Raw genomic sequence first — 17,040 nt, forward strand, 5'->3', positions numbered from 1 at the left:
AGAGAAAGATTCTGCGCAAGATTTTTGGACCTTTGCACGTTGGCAAAGGCGAATATCGCAGGTGATGGATCGATGAGCTGTATGAGCTGTACGACGACATAAACATAGCCCAGCGAATAAAGATTCAGCGGCTACGTTGCCTGGGTCATGTCGTCCGAATGGATACAAAAGCCGCGGCTCTCCAAGTATTCGATGCGGTACCAGCTGATGGTAGCAGAGAAAGAGGAAGGCCCCCTCTGCATTGGAAATATCAGGTGGAGAAGGACTTGGCTTCACTTGGTGTGTCCAACTGGCGCCGGTTAGCACGAGAAAGAAATGACTGGCGCGCTTTGTTAAACTCGGTCAAAATCGCGTAAGCGGTTATCGCACCAATTAAGAAGAGAAGTTTATAAAAGGATCTTTTAAAAGTGAAGTCTAGATGTTAGTAGTGAATAACTCCTAGACCATACCTTTTTATATCATCTTTGATATTTGTCATACATATAATTTTACTCAAGAGAACAACGCAGCATAATCGAATTGAATTGAAATTTATTATGAATGTTGCCTCGGCAATTGGCGGCCCGCAATTGAAACAATATTTGAGTCGTCCTTTCCAATAGTAGCTGAAATCTTTATTCGAATTTTCAATATATAAAAAGAAATAAATAACTTACATTTGGTTTTATCTGCGGCGCCTGGGAGCTCTTGAACAATCCAGAAATAAAGTAGATGCAATAGAATAAATTTGACACTTGTAATTGCGAATGTGGGAATGAGAAATAGAAGAATGCGATGGGTTGCCATTGCAACTTTTCGCAACAATGAAAATGGTCGAATTTTAAAAACAACATATCGCAAAATTCGTAATGCTTTTGATGCAAATAATCGCTCGAATGAGTCTGCAACTCAAATGTTGGTTTAAAAAATTCTTTAATTTCTCACAAGTAATTATTAAAAGCCGTATTTTGAATACTACTAGTGAAGCCTGATAGAATCTAAATTGTATAGGGGCGCCTTTTGAAGTACCCTTTACAATAATGGACTCAAATATGGCATTAAAATTACCAGGCTCTCCCAGCATTTTGATAGTTATGACAATATCTAGTAGTCACTGCAAATTTTGAGCTCAAATCACATACAAGAAAAAAGTCCAAAAAAAAGTTGTAAGAAATTTTTATTTCTTTCGTGTGCTTCTTTTTGAAATGTGGACCCCTTATTTATACTGACTTTGTTAGAATCTGAACTACATTTTTATAATAAATTCAAAAAAAGTAAATATAACAAAAAAATATGTACATAATTGCACGATTTCCAGTAGCACTCACTGTATGTTGTGTTTTTTATCTTTGGCTCGAATTGCTCACTCTTCTTACTTTTCCACGAATTACCTTGTTTCATGTGTTACTCTGCATGACCAGTTGAGATCTCATGCTTTTTCGCTTTGGATTTGAATCCATATACTTTTGGTCAGGCAGCTTAAAATGCACTAAAATGCCTTCGTCTGAAATTGGACATGATTTTCTTAGGTTTTATTCCAATTCAACTAAAGTATTCGATTGATTTTTTGTGGCCTCCTGATTCCAATTATTGTATTCTTATGTTAATGCTGATACTGTATTTCTTCATTTTAACTTGGCATGAAAAATTAAAGGGCAACTGCTAGTTGCATACTCTTGCTTTAAATGAACTCGTTATATTGTTGTTGATTTGCGTTTTGCTTCAGAGCTTGGATTCATGGTGATGGCTTGATTCTCAATGAGTTCATCCGTTTTAAAATTTTTAAATTGATAGTGTAAGGTATTGGTGATTTATTTGAAGTTTCTTTTTATCTTATAAAATATCTATAAAGTTGATGCTTTTCATGGTGAACAGGTAGTTTATGAAATATTGAAGAATTTATGTCAAAAAAACAAACCTTAAAAGTGTCGTTTTTATAGCGCCATACGAGTTGATGATATTTCTGCATCAAGTGGTATTTAGGAACGAAAACCGTATCCTTTATGAGAACCCTAAATACCAGAAATCATATACGAGTTGGTAGCCGAATATTCATGGTGTTAATGTAAGTGCTACTGTTGCTGTTAAAACTTGGCAAAAGTATCACGGGGCAGTTTTACTGCTATCAATTGACTCGTTTGTAGAGATAATTGCCAGAAGAGTGTGTATAAATGCTTTTAGACACCAGTACGTAATATTTCATCATAACAATGAGGTCGATCATGATGTATGGGATAAAAACTAAAGAGTTTTCCAATAACAGTTGTTATCTATCGCTATAGAGAGATGATTCACGATTTTTTATGGCCGGAATTGGATGGTATTGATCTGGACACCGTTTGTTTTCAACAAGATGGCGCTCCGTGCCACACAAGCAACGAAACCATTGCTCTTTTACGGGAAAAGTTTCCGGACCGTGTTATTTCTCGAAGAGGTGATCACAAGAGACCACCGATATCTTGTGATTTAACACTTTGTGACTTTTTTCTTTGGGGCGACGTGAAAGATCTCAAAGATGGAACCTGTGAGGCGATCGAGGACATAGGGCAGCCACTTTGCAATACGGTTATGGAAAATTTGACGAAAAGGATATTGTCGAGTAAGCACGGTCACGATGGTCGTTTGCCTGATTTTATTTCCCACTATTAACGGCGCATACCTCCCTCTTTATAATGAAATAAACATCCGATCATTTATAGGTATTAAAAAATAGCATTTTTCTTTGAAAATAAAAATAACACCTCTTATTGGAAAACCCTTTATTCACAAAACTGTGGATTAGAAGTCTTAATACAATGTTAATGTCATTATGCAAAGTAATCTGGTAATAACTAATGCATGGAGTTAAGTGCACTAAAAAAAAAAATATATGCATAAAAAATGCACAAATTATAGACTCGCGAGCATTAACATACGCTCTGAAATATTTTTTTAAATTACCAAAAATTAAAGTTTTACGGTTTGACCTTAAAAAACTCCTATGTACAGATAGCGAATGATCTGCATCCATTAAATAATTGGTTACCCGTGAAACTACAAAACACATGAAAATGCGTACATACCAATTAATATTTGTATATTAATTTTTATAAACATTTTCGTCGAGTTGCCTATTTTTACCCTTAACGTGACCCCTAAAACGTGACAAATGCGAAATTGCAAAAACTTTTCAATGCTAGTTTTAAGACAACTAATAACGCCCATGGTTGAGTATTCGACAAATAACAATTATCATTGTAAGTAGCAGGTTTTATCCAATTTCCATTGATAAAATTTGTTTTTTTTTTCAATCCCTGGTTGGTTGAAGTTGAGATCCATCCAGAATCCAACTACCGCTTTAGCACAATTTTATGGCACATCCTCGCTATGAATTTCTTTAACGGTTATTTACAGCATGACTATATCCAGTTTGTGCACTTTAAGAACCTGATTAGGTTGTTGACGTCTAAGCCACATAGTTGTTCGAGACTCTCAAACAGTGGTTTGCCTAGGGTTAACATTCTGACCTTCCATAAGGCAGGGCATTCACAGAGGAAATGGAAAATCGTTTCCTTTTTCTCTGGTTGTTTACAACTGTGGCATCGAAGAAATGGGCAAAGCTTGAATGAAGTGAAAAAAAGTAATTTTTCTGTGTTCTATGAACTTCGCGAATAAATTTATTTTTTTCAAAGTAAATTTCCACAATTGAGAAGCGTTGTTCTGGAGTTAAACGATTCATGGTGGCTTTTCAAACATTTCTGAAGATGAATCTCAACAAAATTTACCACTCTCAGTTATCAAATCATAGTTATCGATATCCATAGTTCCAATGTAGCTAGAAAACCGATATAAATATACATATATATAATTGGCGCGTACACCCTTTTTGGGTGTTTAGCCGAGCTACTCCTGCTATTTGTGGCGTGTGTCTTGATTTTGCTCCACAAATAAAGGGACTTACAGTTTCAAGCCGACTCCGAGCAGATATTTTTTGAGGAGCTTTTTTATAGCAGAAATACACTCGGAGGTTTGCCATTGCCTGCCGAGGGGCAACCGCTATTAGAAAAAACTTTTTCTTAATTTTGATCTTTCACCGAGATTCGAACCAACGTTCTCTCTGAATTCCGAATGGTAGTCATGCACCAATCCATTCGGCTACGGCGGTCGCCTATAATATGACACAGGCCAAAAAAAATTTTGAACCAAGATGCGGACTACACTTTTCTAAAGATTTTTGATTAGACCTTTGGGTTAGCCTTTGAATTACTGTTACGACCTTGTAGAAAAATGTATGACATGGTTTTATGTAACATCAAATTTAGCAAAAAATCGTGTTTCTGTAATCTTAAGCCCAAATACCTCGAAAAGGTCACGTAATGTGGCAAGTTGGAGAACGAATTCGAATTCTGTATGTCAAGAACCTTCGTCAAGAACTGATAGAGTCTAGTTCTTGATTCTGAAAGTTAAGTAAATTTTATCGACCTCTGTAATGTTAAATGTTGAACACTACCCACGCTACCCACGCATCCATTGCAATAAAAATAACTAACTATTTTGCCACATAAAATAAAACACGCCTTCAAAATATCAACAAAGCAGATTTGAGTAAAAATCTTGAAAAGAAAAGAACAAAAATTAAGAAACCCATTGGTTATGACCAAAACAAAAACTGGACTCATTTTTCATGTCACTACATAACAACCTACAATTTTTTTTACACAAAAAACTAGAATGAGAACTTCAACTAGAAAAAAAAGAAAAAAAAACAAAAACTAGGTAACCATCAATATAAAAGCAAAGAAGGAATTTTTTTAAAGAAAGAGAATCGTTCCACAAGCAACAGCAGCAGCGAACAGTTTGTAAGGATTAAGTGTGTGCATACATACATAATGCGTGTGTACATACGTACATACAGACGTGGCTGAATAGATCATGACTCTGTGCCTTTTGATAAATATTATTACTATTATTTGGTATCCCACTGCTGCTTTGATCCAATTCATTTAGCCGACAAGCCAATATCTAACCAAGCCACAAGCCACTGCTGCAGACCTGTTCACTTCATGTGCACTTTTTTCAAATTTGTTGTTGTTGTTGCTGTATGTGGTTTGCTAGACGCGTACGCTCTCACTCTATGGATTTGCTGTGCGATCATTTCTTTAGAGTACTACATGGCCTTAGTGTTGGTTTTGTTGTTTTTATCATTGTAACTATTTGTGTTGTTGCAACATAATCCAAAACATTTGGACAGCATTTAGCCAAAGGAACAATCAAAACATGTGCAGTCATAATAAGGATAAGCGCGTCCATTTACTGACTCAACCAGTTGATGCCGCAGCAGGCAACAGCAAGCGGGTACACTCGGAGAAGAGTATGCAATGGTTGGATGGTTGCATGCCTGGTCGGTCAATCGTTCCTGCTGACATTCTACTGCTGGAGCTGAAATAAATTGTGTGTGCGCATGTTTGTAGAGTTCTTGGCCAGCGAGTTGGTAAGCTGTTAGTTCGGCCAATTGTTGGTTGGTTGGTTGTTCGTTTGGTTGGTTGGTTGCTTTGGGTGCCCATTAATTTTGATCTTGTCAGTTTAGCTTTGTTTTTGTTGTTCAGTTTGCTCCTCCCGCTCTCCGTCATTATATCTCGCTTTTGCCTGTGTGCTGTTGTGTAGCAGATACAATTGTTGTTGCTATTGTTTTGGTGTTGATGTCATTTTTCTGTTGTTCTGCATTATTGCAGTAATATCTATTGTTGTTGCTGCACAACAAATTTTCTCACACACACATCCTTTTGGCATTTTGACTGTTTCGGCTGCTGCCTTCCGCTGCTTGAACCAAAGATTATTACATTGTCGTTGTTGTTTATTCTTCATTTTTTCGCCTTTCTTTGTTTGGCTCCTTGCTGTCACAACAATTGCGTCGGCATTTTTCAAATAATTTGTATCGACACACAAAAAAATCAACTGCTGATAGATGATAGCAGCATGAAAGAGAAGCTGAAATAAGTGTGGCCGCAGCGTTGATGGCGATTGAAAATGCTGCTATTAAAATCCATTATATAAACAACAACAAAATAAAAAAAGATAACAAATTGTCAAAGGGATCTTTATTGACTTTTTATGTTGTTAACTGACCGACATTACACCAACAGATTGTGGGTGATTACAGCAGCTCAGATGCTTTGTAACAACGCACCGACTCAACAACGAATTTGGGTGGTCTACGGACTTCTGGCAACGACTGTGCCAGAGGCACAGCAAGTGATCTTTGGCTGCCTTGCAACAAGTGCAATTGTCTGTTTACTTTTTGTTCTTGTTTTTGTCTGTTTGTAGTTGCTGCCACCTTATTCGTGTGCTCGTGTGACAATGTGGCGATGCATCGGTTTTATCACCTTAATGTCACAACACTGGACATGATGATGAATGGTTCGAGTAGATTTCGGTTAGGTGCATAAGTATGTATGTAAAATGGTAGCGTTCTTTGTGGTTACACACAAAGCGCTAACAAACGAGGTTGGGTAATTTTTCAAGGGATTTTCTTTGTGTCCAATTTAATTACATTAAAAACCAGATTTTATTTGATCATTTTAGTAATCTAAAAAGGTTTTAGAGAGGTGGAAATTGTGGCTTAAAGTAGTTTTTAAGTTATTGTTCTATGAAAGCATTCAAACTTAATAGTTTTGTGGAAACACAAAAAACCAGGTTGCTTAAAGAGAAATTACTGTCTTATAGGACTGAGTTTTAATTTATCGAACGAACGAAGTCTGAATTCATTATTGCACAGGGGGCCGTTTAGCATATAAAAGTTCTAAAAATGCAGTGGCAGAATCAGAAACTTAAAGCTAAATTATAAAATAATTACAAAAAAAAAATGTACTTCAATTACTAAAAGTTTATTTCAATGAAGACAAGTGCGGGTTATTTTTAATTATTTCCTCTAAAGTTGGCTGTTACAGCGAATACACTCTTGAAAGCTGTCCTTCGTACTTCGTGTCACCCACTGGAGAAGTGATGCTGAGATCTAATTAACCTTGCGAACGATATTTTCTTTTAGTGCTGAGACGGTCGCTCGGTTTGTTTCAAAGATTTTACTTTTGAAAGATATCCATGTCGGCTGCAATAACCTCCCCGATCAGGGGCCGGAAATGATTGCATGTCCGAATCAAATACTCCTTGTTCATATTGACCATAACGGTATGTTTTTTGCTTCCTCAGAGTATCTCTTTCCGCGATCCATCTGTCACAACTAAAAAATGTGTGTTCAGCGTCATCGGCCGGCGCTTCGCAGTATATACATGTGGGATCGCTTACCTTGCATATGCGGTACAGGTATCTCCGGAAGTATCCGTGGCCCGAGAAGAACTGAGTTGGAGAGTAGTTCGTTGCACTGCTTCCAGTGCTTTGCGCTTGCCTTTACAGTGTAGCACAATTCTCCGTACAAGAGAATTGAGTTTGTGGCCGCCATAATTAGTCTTCCTTTTCTCTGTGCTGGCTCACCGATATTTGCCATTAATCTATTTGGCATTCCCGTGAGCTTTGCTATTTCGGTAGCCGCACGCCATATCTGGACCCAGAAAGTAAGCCTGCAGTTAAGTTGAATATCTAAGTATTTCACTACTTTTTTGGTTACTCATGACAATTCGACGGATAAGACCCACTGAAACATTAAGCTCCGTCACAAGGGTCCTCAATGATTTTGAAGGGTCCCCGATAATGTTGAATAAATCCTGTAGACGAGACAGTGTCAGAGCGTTCCTCGTGTTTTTGCGTTTTATAACAGCTTCTGCATCACAACCTGAATGAACGAGCGCACAAAGAAGATATATATTTTTTTGTTCAAAATTAGCTTTATTAATTCACAATCATTTCAACGTCGCTCTAATATTTCAATACCATTTTTGTAGAACGATTTATCTTTTGCCTCAAAATAGTGCTAATCTCTTCATTCGAGCGAAATTTCTTACCGACGAGCGATTTTTTTAGGTCAGCGAACAGCCGGTGTTTTGATTGACTTGCGACACGGTGTCTTGAAAGTGAGCAATCGCGGCACCAACTGAGAACAGAGTTTTCGCATAGGCAAATGCTCATACAATATAAAGCCAACACATTCCTTTGAATGTGTCAGCTAACTCACGCAACTTCAGTTTTCGATCATTCAAAATGATTTTGTGGATTTTTTATGTTTTCTGGTGTTACCGCCTCATTTGGACGTCCATAGCGTTGTGCATCATCGGTGTCCTATTGTTGTTTCTGATGAAGCGGAGTCCCCATAACACTTTTTAAGCCATTGTTTCGTTTAAAGGTAAAAGGTTTAAGTATCAAGAAGCAGTGTAAAAATAAAAATCGAAATTCTTTTTGGTCCATTGTTTTGATAATAACAAAATTAGCGTCACTCTTAGCACAATAACTCACGAATTAATGAATATCACGAAATTTTAAAAGCCGTCGTTTTTGGGTTAGTGCTAACTGAAAAAGAGGTGAATGCAATAAAACTAGTGCCATCTATGTGTTAGGCCCGGGACTTTTCAGCCCACGTGTTAAAGACGATAACTGCACGTCTTTTAATTTCTTGAGTTAAGTTGAAGCCCTTCATGTCCTAACTGAAATAGAGCAAAAGAAAAATAATGATTCCGGAAAGTTATAATCACATATATGATGCCTTCTGTGTACTATAGTATGCAACTTGTATTTTCTGTCGGTGACCCAATAAATTGTAGAATTTTATATGAAATAGAATGTTTAACCGTAAGAAATCGAAATCGGTGCTTTTTCCACAAAATCATGCATAGTTTTCATGTGTCAAGTATAGATGGAACACTGTGTTCATCGAGAAGTTAAATACCCAATGAAGGGCATGTGCTGTAGCTTGGTTCAAATAAAGTTATTTCTTAGTCTTCCGGCAATGTTTTGCAAATATTTCCGCTGTGAAGAGATTGTCCGTCAATAAAATTCGTTGCTTAATTAATTTTAATTATTTTCAAGTTTTCGTTGACACCTGTTATTTGCTCTGGTTGAGTTTTCTGAACGGTGTTCACAATGCTTTCTGGCAACATAAGAAACCTTTGCAATCATCTAATAAGATAAATGTCTTGATGGCTTTAAGAAAGCACTCAGTTTCTCATCTTTAAATATGAACATCACTTCTCAAATATTTGTCTAATTAACTTTTCTGCGAATTCGTTTTTTTTTTTTGCCTCTTTGCATTGAAGCAAATAATTCATAACTCGCCTCACTCAAAATTGATAATCTATTGATTTTACAACACGAGAAAGCTTTCAGTACTCCCATGCCAGAGCATCATTAATTCTCGTGCACTGCGATGGAAAATGACTTTATACGGGTATATCGATGGCAAAGTGCAAATTCACATAAATATTGATGTAATATTCGAACTCGCAACACTTTTCCGCAATTTGCAAATTCTCACCTCGCAACTAATGGACGACGCGGCCAATGGGGTGGATACCAACTCGAAGCATTCGCCAAAGCCACAGCGATAGGCTATGGATGTTGTTTAGACTCGCAAATGTAAAGTCTTCCCGTGAAATGCCAAATGTTGCGCGCCGCAGTGCCATTTATCATGCGCACAATTGTCCGGTGCGCAGGCGCAATCGAGATTTAAGTTTGCCATGAGGCTGGTGAGTGAAGAGAGTGAGGGTGTGCAGCGTTGGACTCAGACTTTGAGACTAGCGGACAGCTTTGCATTGAGACTTTGAAGAAAAATTAACAATCGGAACGTGTTTTATTGCAGCCTGTGGCGACAAGCAGCGCAACAACAGCAACAAACAAAAGAAACAACATTGCAACAACTGTTCAACTCTACGATGGCATCAGCGGTATTTGCTGGTTGTATGTATTTGTGTATATATTTATGCACGCTGCTGAGGTGATCTCGGTTTGAGTGCGCTCGCACTTGCCAAACTTTTCAATTTGCAGTTTGCATTAATATAATGAGTTTGTGAGTGCTCGCCTGACCGATTGGCGATCGCCGCGCTTGGAACGTCCAACTAGCGGGGCTCGCCCGGCACTTCAAGAGACGTCCTGCTTGTGCGGGTAATAAATGACTGTGCATGACGACGACTGTGCAATGGAGCAACAGCAACAGCAACAGTAACAACAACAACGGCAGCAGAGTCAATAACTATGGCACTTTATGAAATTGTTGCTGTAAACGTGATTGCGAATCGCCAACTCTGCGGGCCATGCGGAGATATTATGATTGTATATCAAAAAACAAATTTTTTTCAAACCAAGTAAATGTGTAAAAAACTAAAACAATACACAAATTTAAAAACATCTGAAAATGCGAAAATTGCGCATTTATTTATCGCTGCCTTCTTCATTTGTGTATGCGCTGCTTATTGGTCATTGTTGTTGCGGTCTTAATTGTTTTTTTCTTTTCTGGCTATTATTGTTGTTGTTTCAACTAGTGCCCTGCTGCATGGTGCCATAATTCACGCTGCTGCTGTCAAAAGCTTGGCGCTGGTAACGGCGTGAAACGTAGCACAAATGGTTTAGCTGGTTTGCGGATTCTCATTTGCTCTGCTTCGAAGGGTCTAATGTAACCAATGAACTCGCTGATTAATTGCTTGAAAGTTTACCGCTGAAAATGAGTGAATGAAAAATTGACAATTTGAAGTTATCGCAGATTTGTGAAATCTTCTACGAAATGCAGAATTCAGCATAAAAAGCTGGTGGGGTTGACTGCGATACTTTCACTTTAAGAAATTCCGCACCACACCCACTTAATATTTTCAGCTTTTTTTTATCATTTTTTAATGAACAATGGACAGTGGTAAAATTACTTATCTAACCGCAGTAGTCTTTACAGAAAAATGCTTACCATTTTCTTAATAATTTTCTCTCAATAGAACCTCATCTTCGTGGGAATAAAGAAAATGGTAGAGCTGCTTTGAGAAAGATGAGAGAGGCCAAAGTAAGAGTTCTTGAGATTACGATCGTGAGGATGCATTTCCAAACGACTTTAACTTAGAGAAGATTTCCAAGTAAGAAGATATTCTCCCAAAAATAAGAGAAGCTTAGAAACAACTAAACTTCTGGGGAGATTAATAACGTGCTGCAAAAATTTACATATAAATTTTGATGTTAAGAAACAGGATTCGATAAAAGCTAACTAAAATTAAATGGAAATTTAACATATAATTAATATTTCTGTTATTAAGTGGGACTTGAAATTTTATTTTTTTTTTATTTTTTATTACAAACATTTAACTATATATAGGTATACAATGTTTGTTGACACTACAACTAGTTTAAGGGAAACTAACAAGCAGTATGATTTTAACAATTATGTGGGGTTTTTATGAAGAGAATTTTAAAATCTCTTCTTTACATTAATTACCGATAAGATCATATGGTTTTTTTCGCTGGAGTCGTCGGGTTAGGCCTGCGGTGTTGAGAAGTTTGCTGGCTTCCTCGTTAATGTGCCTCTGGAGCCTCATAGAGTGGGCTTCTGCTTGTGCGACAATATTTTTGATAATTTTATTTTGAAATCGTTGAATTATGTTAATATTACTTTGACTGGCACAGCCCCAAATTTGAGCGCCATAAGACCACACGGGTTTGATAATTTGATTGTATATCATTATTTTGTTATTTATGGAGAGTTTTGAATTCCGTCCAATGAGCCAGTTCATTTTTAGTATTTTCAAATTAAGTTCGCTTCGTTTTATTTTTATATGCTCCTTCCAACGTAGCTTAGCATCGAGGGTTATACCAAGATATTTGGCAGTATTTGCGTATGGAATTGGAGCGCCTAGTAGCATTATTGGGTGATGGTTTACTTTTTTATTGGTAAAGGTCACATGAATTGATTTGTTACTATTTAATTTTATTCGCCAAATTTTCGTCCATTTTTCTACTGCGTTTATAGCAGTTTGAAGTTTGGTTGCAACTACTTCGGCGGTTTTTCCTGTTGCGAGGATTGCTGTGTCGTCAGCAAAGGTGGCGATCATAGTGCTTGGAGGTATTGGTATATCTTTCGTATATATAAGGTAAAGAAGGGGTTCAAGGATACTTCCTTGCGGCACGCCAGCGTTTATTTTCTGCAATTTGGAATACTCATTCCCTTGTTTTACGCCAAAATACCGTTCAGTTATATACGATTTCATAAATACACTATATTGAAGTGGCAGGCATGAGTTCAATTTGTTGATAAGGCCTTCATGCCAAACCTTGTCAAATGCTTGCGCGACGTCCAGGAAGACTGCTGAGCATATGTTTGTCTCTTCGAACGATTTTTCTATTTCAGCTGTAATTCTGTGCACCTGATCTATGGTGGAGTGTTTACAGCGGAATCCAAACTGGTGTGAAGGTATCAGGTTGCGAAATTCAATTATTGGTTTTAAGCGACTTAGAATGAGCTTTTCTAGTAGTTTTGAAATTTGTGGCAACAAGGAGATTGGGCGGTATGAAGAAACAATATGTGGATCCTTTCCTGGTTTGGCAATCATAATCATCTCTGCAACTTTCCACAGGCTTGGAACATACTGGAGTCGGATCGACGAATTGAATAGGTTGGCTAATTTTACTAGACTTTTGTTGGGTAGTTGCTTTAATACTTCCGCTGTGATTAAATCAAATTCAGGTGCCTTTTTGTCTTTTAGTTGCTTGATTTCTCTTTTCAGTTCGCTCACAGTTAACATATATGTGGGATTAGAGTTGTTTCTTGATCTAAGGAGGGATATAAGTCATCGGATTGGCTCTCGTTCGGTTGAAAGGTGTTGGATAGATGATTTGCAAATGTTATAGCTTTATCTTTATCACTTTTCGTCCAGGTGTCATTTGCATTTTTTACTGGCGGAACGTGACAGTTTGGTCTTTTTAAATATTTTGTGCATTTCCAAAGAGAGTAGTCATTTCTTTTATCAGCTGTCAACTCAGATAAATATCGACTCATTGACTCGTTTTTTAAATTATTTATTTCTCGTCTTAGTTCCTGAGAAGCTTTGTTAAGAGTGGCCTTATCTCCAGGGAATCGTGTGGGACTTGAAATGATAAATATAATTATGAAGCATATTCTGCATTTCGATTCCATTTAAAAAGTAAAACGATAAACATTCCAGCTTGTTTTCGAGGTGGTGTTCCCATTTCTCGAAAAGTTCGAAATCATTCTCGAGTTTTTTTTGTTTTGATTCGATAATCAGCTGGTTTCAGTAATGTCGTCGTTCAGGGTTTCCGTTAGTCGCAGATTATTCAGACAAATTCGAATAAAAAGTAAAATATTAATGCGTGGCAAAATGAAATTTTCCTAGCTTGAAGAAGTAAGAGTTCAGACAGCTTTGTCGCGTTCTGGCAAGAGCGAAAGGGTTTAACATTTTCCAACTCTTCATTGTTTCTGTAGTTTCGGCAGAAGTCATTTGAGCGACGTCCCATACGTTCCCATTAGGCACTGCCCCGTGATGATTTCAACAACCGTACTAACTTAAGGACGGTGTAGGTTGATGAGGGACTTATATCTGGATTCATTCCCTATAGGCCAAACCTGTCTAGTTATCTCACAGGTGGGCTTCGTGGTTCATCCATTATAGGCTTGCTCAATGTATACTAACATATTTCAGAGCTTGCTTGAGGATAAAGGGCTGCCCCAATTTTGGGCAGTATTGGCTTATTTAAAGTCAGCTCCCCTTCTAGTCAACTCATACGCTATGCGATTTCTACGAATGCCTCTGTGTACAGGAACCCAGGCAACGTTCGTGGTGCGCCGCTTATCCAGCACATTAAGAATGGCTCTACACTCAATTGCTACTTTGGAAGAAGTATTATTGCATTGTAGAGATTTTAAGGCAGTTTGTCTGCCATAGTACTCGTATATAGTGATCGGTAGTGCTCAAACAGATGAGTTTCTACCGCACAACGCAGCTTCCTTTATAGCTACTAACTCAGCTTGAAAGACGTTGCAGTAGTCAGGTAGACGTAGACTTCAGTTCAGCTTCAGTACTTCTGAGTGAATGCCATTAACAACCTTATTATTTAGTCTTGAGTTGTTAGTAAAGATAGTTACTGACCCTGAGTCAAGGTCTTTAATGTTATTTCATTCAGAAAAATTATTTTCAAAACAGAATTATGGAGCAGTGTAGTTTTACATGTTCCTGGAAGATTTCCGAGAATTTACGAGTCAGCTAATTTAAAATCTCTTCAAAATAGACACATATTCAGTGTGATTGCGTTGGAATTAGATGGAATTTTTCCATAGATATCTAAGAGGAGTGAGTCTAATAGAGTCTTGGTAGTGATAGAAGGCAGCGTATCTGTGCTTGCTTGGATGCTGCCTTTTGTGCCTGTTCCATTTTGCTATTAAATACAATATTTTCCACTGTTGGCCCCCAAGCCGTTGGTGAGGATAGACCTCACAATCGCAGTGTACTACGCGCTGTTTTAAGTCCCATCTTTTACCTATAGCTTTTTTGCAAGCATAAAGTGCAGTGACCTCTTCACCTGTCTCCGATATTTTGATTCCAGTTGAGTGTACGAACTCGAATAATCCCGTGGTACTTTACCTCCCTCCCCATTTATTGAGGGGGGCTTGAAAGCAGGTATTTTTTATTATATGTTTTCGTCAATAGCACCATATCGGTTATTGTGGCATTGACATTCAGTACACTCTTTTCTGCTCAGCAAGAGTACTCCAGGCACGCTTCAAGTAACACTTACGTGCCGTTTTGATACCATACTGTAGACCACTACCTGTGAAAAGAAAAATTTTGGGAAGAGAAAACCTTCTACTGCCAACCAGTGCTGTTGATGTAGTGGAGGAGAGAAAAGGGATCTAGGCTGGAGAGTTTCTTCAAGTGAAACTCTAAGGAATCTCAAGCGCCTTGCCGCCAAAGCCGGACATTTGCAGAGAAAGTGTTCAACAGTATCTTTCTCTGCAGGATCCCTACAGCTTCTGCAAGAGGGGTTGTACGGAATTCCAAGGTTCTCCGTATGAGTACCGATCACCCAGTGATCAGTGAACACCGAAGTGAGTTTGAAAATTTAATAGCGGGGGATTCCCATCACCTTAAGCGTTCTGTTTCTATCGTATTGAGGCCATAGTGTTTTCGAAATAGCACTCGATGAGAAGACCTCCATCTGTCTTGCGGTTTTTTTAGAAAGAAATTGTGTAGTTTCCCACCATAGGGTTCCACAATCACAACCCAAGTAGCCAGTGCATTTGAGCCTATTAAAACTGTTCCCATGTCAGTCGTTCCACTATACCGGAACGAACTGGACTTATAGCCGGCCAAGTACCATCAGCTCAGCAACATTACCCAAAAATGTATGGCTGGTGTTTTGAGCTGCTTAAATAACCACAACAGTCCTTCAGAAAACAGGCGCTCTACAAAGTCATATTCAAAGAATAGCGAATTGAAGTTCACGTAATCTAATCTCCCTTCAGCGCTAACTCTCTTATTCTATCGTTTTTTGGGTCGCTTAAAATTATAATTTCTCTTCTAAACCTGCTGTAAGAGAGTTCAATGTAAAATGTTAGTACTCGCATAAAAAATATACCGACTATCTAAACTCAGCACAAGTGCACTTTCTGGAAATGTTTCAATATTATCTCACCTTGTAGCGCTCACATTACACTATGCAACGCATTTATCACCATTACACTGTCACCATGTTTCCAAAACCATTTTTCTTTTCCAACCACCGATCGATGCATCGAAAAAAGGTAACCCTTTTAATTTGCTGCCAACTTGCAGCGAACAAATGTAAACACAACCAGCCACCTTCTTGCCATAACTTTTTCTACTTCCATTTCGATTTGAAAGTTAATGCCACAAAGTACCTTCCAACCAGCAGCAGCCGCAGCAACCGGAGCGGGAGCTGTCTTATCAGACGCTTAAAATCCTGACGACAAGAAGCCACGCACAAGTATTTGGCTTTATTCTACGCCTGTGTTTTGTTGTTATTTATTTTTTTTTCTTGCTTGTAAGTGGTCTGCATACATTGTAAATCTCTCTAAATGAGCATTTAAAAGGTTCTGATTCCGATAAATGCAACTGCTGAGCATCTCGATCGGCACGGTTTCAAGGAGTTGATACGCGACTCCGCGTGCGCGCGTACAGACATCGGTGGCGGGTGGACGATGGTGTTGTAGCTGCTTATAGCGTTCAGTTTGGCGACATGTGTTCGACTCGGCCTAGGCTGACTCGGTGTTCATTTCATTTTGGGGTAATTCAATGCTCACCGCATCGATAGCATCAGTGACAGTGGCAGCGAGGGAATTGGCCAGCGACAAAGGAAAGTGTCTTCTGACTGCACTGTGTCTTGGTCTTGTCGCGCTGCTGCGCATTTGGTAAACAGCGTAATTTATTGTATTGTTTTTGCTGTATTTTTTCTTATTGACATCTTTTCTTTTGGTTTTGCTTTATATCGTTTCAATTTCATTTGTTTTTTACTGGTCTTTCCTTGTATACTTTTTATTTTACTTTATTTCGTTGTGTGTCCTTTTTTTATTATTTTTTATGTTCGTCGTGCGTCTCTTTGACGCAGTGAAAATTGTCACTCGATCGCGGTGATGAAGGTCGAATGGTTTATGGCGATCGTTACGTGACGCAGCCGATAAACGCCAAGCCGCACTGCGCATGCGCCCGAACGCTCTGGCTGGGGATTAAAGGATTTAAGGGGTAGTTGATAGTTGGATTTGTAAGTTATGTATTTTTAAATGGCATTTTGTGTGAGGTTTTTCTCTTGTTTTAGAAACTATAGTCAAGTTTCTGCTTTTCACCTCTAAGAATGGGAGGGTGTTGACTTATGATTTTGAGAATAGCATTCCATTGAATAGGTAAATAAGAAATCTAATATTTTTTTAAATCACAAAAATATTCTTTCGCTACTATTTAATTCGCTTAGATCAGCAACAATCTTCAAAATTTGTCTTGAACAATTCATTTTTGAGAAGTTTATAAAACTTCTTGTGAACGCCGTTTGAAGCAGTTGGGATAGTCAGTCACATCAGATCAACGGAGATTGTAGTATTCCCGAAATCTCGTGATTGAAAGATATTACGCTAGTAATCCTAAGGTGAAATCAGATGCCATCTTGAATTGGCCACATAGATCTCCAAAATTATAGTTCAAC

Source organism: Anastrepha ludens, chromosome 6 (genome assembly GCF_028408465.1).
Source record: "Anastrepha ludens isolate Willacy chromosome 6, idAnaLude1.1, whole genome shotgun sequence".
Classification (NCBI taxonomy): Eukaryota; Metazoa; Arthropoda; class Insecta; order Diptera; family Tephritidae; genus Anastrepha; species Anastrepha ludens.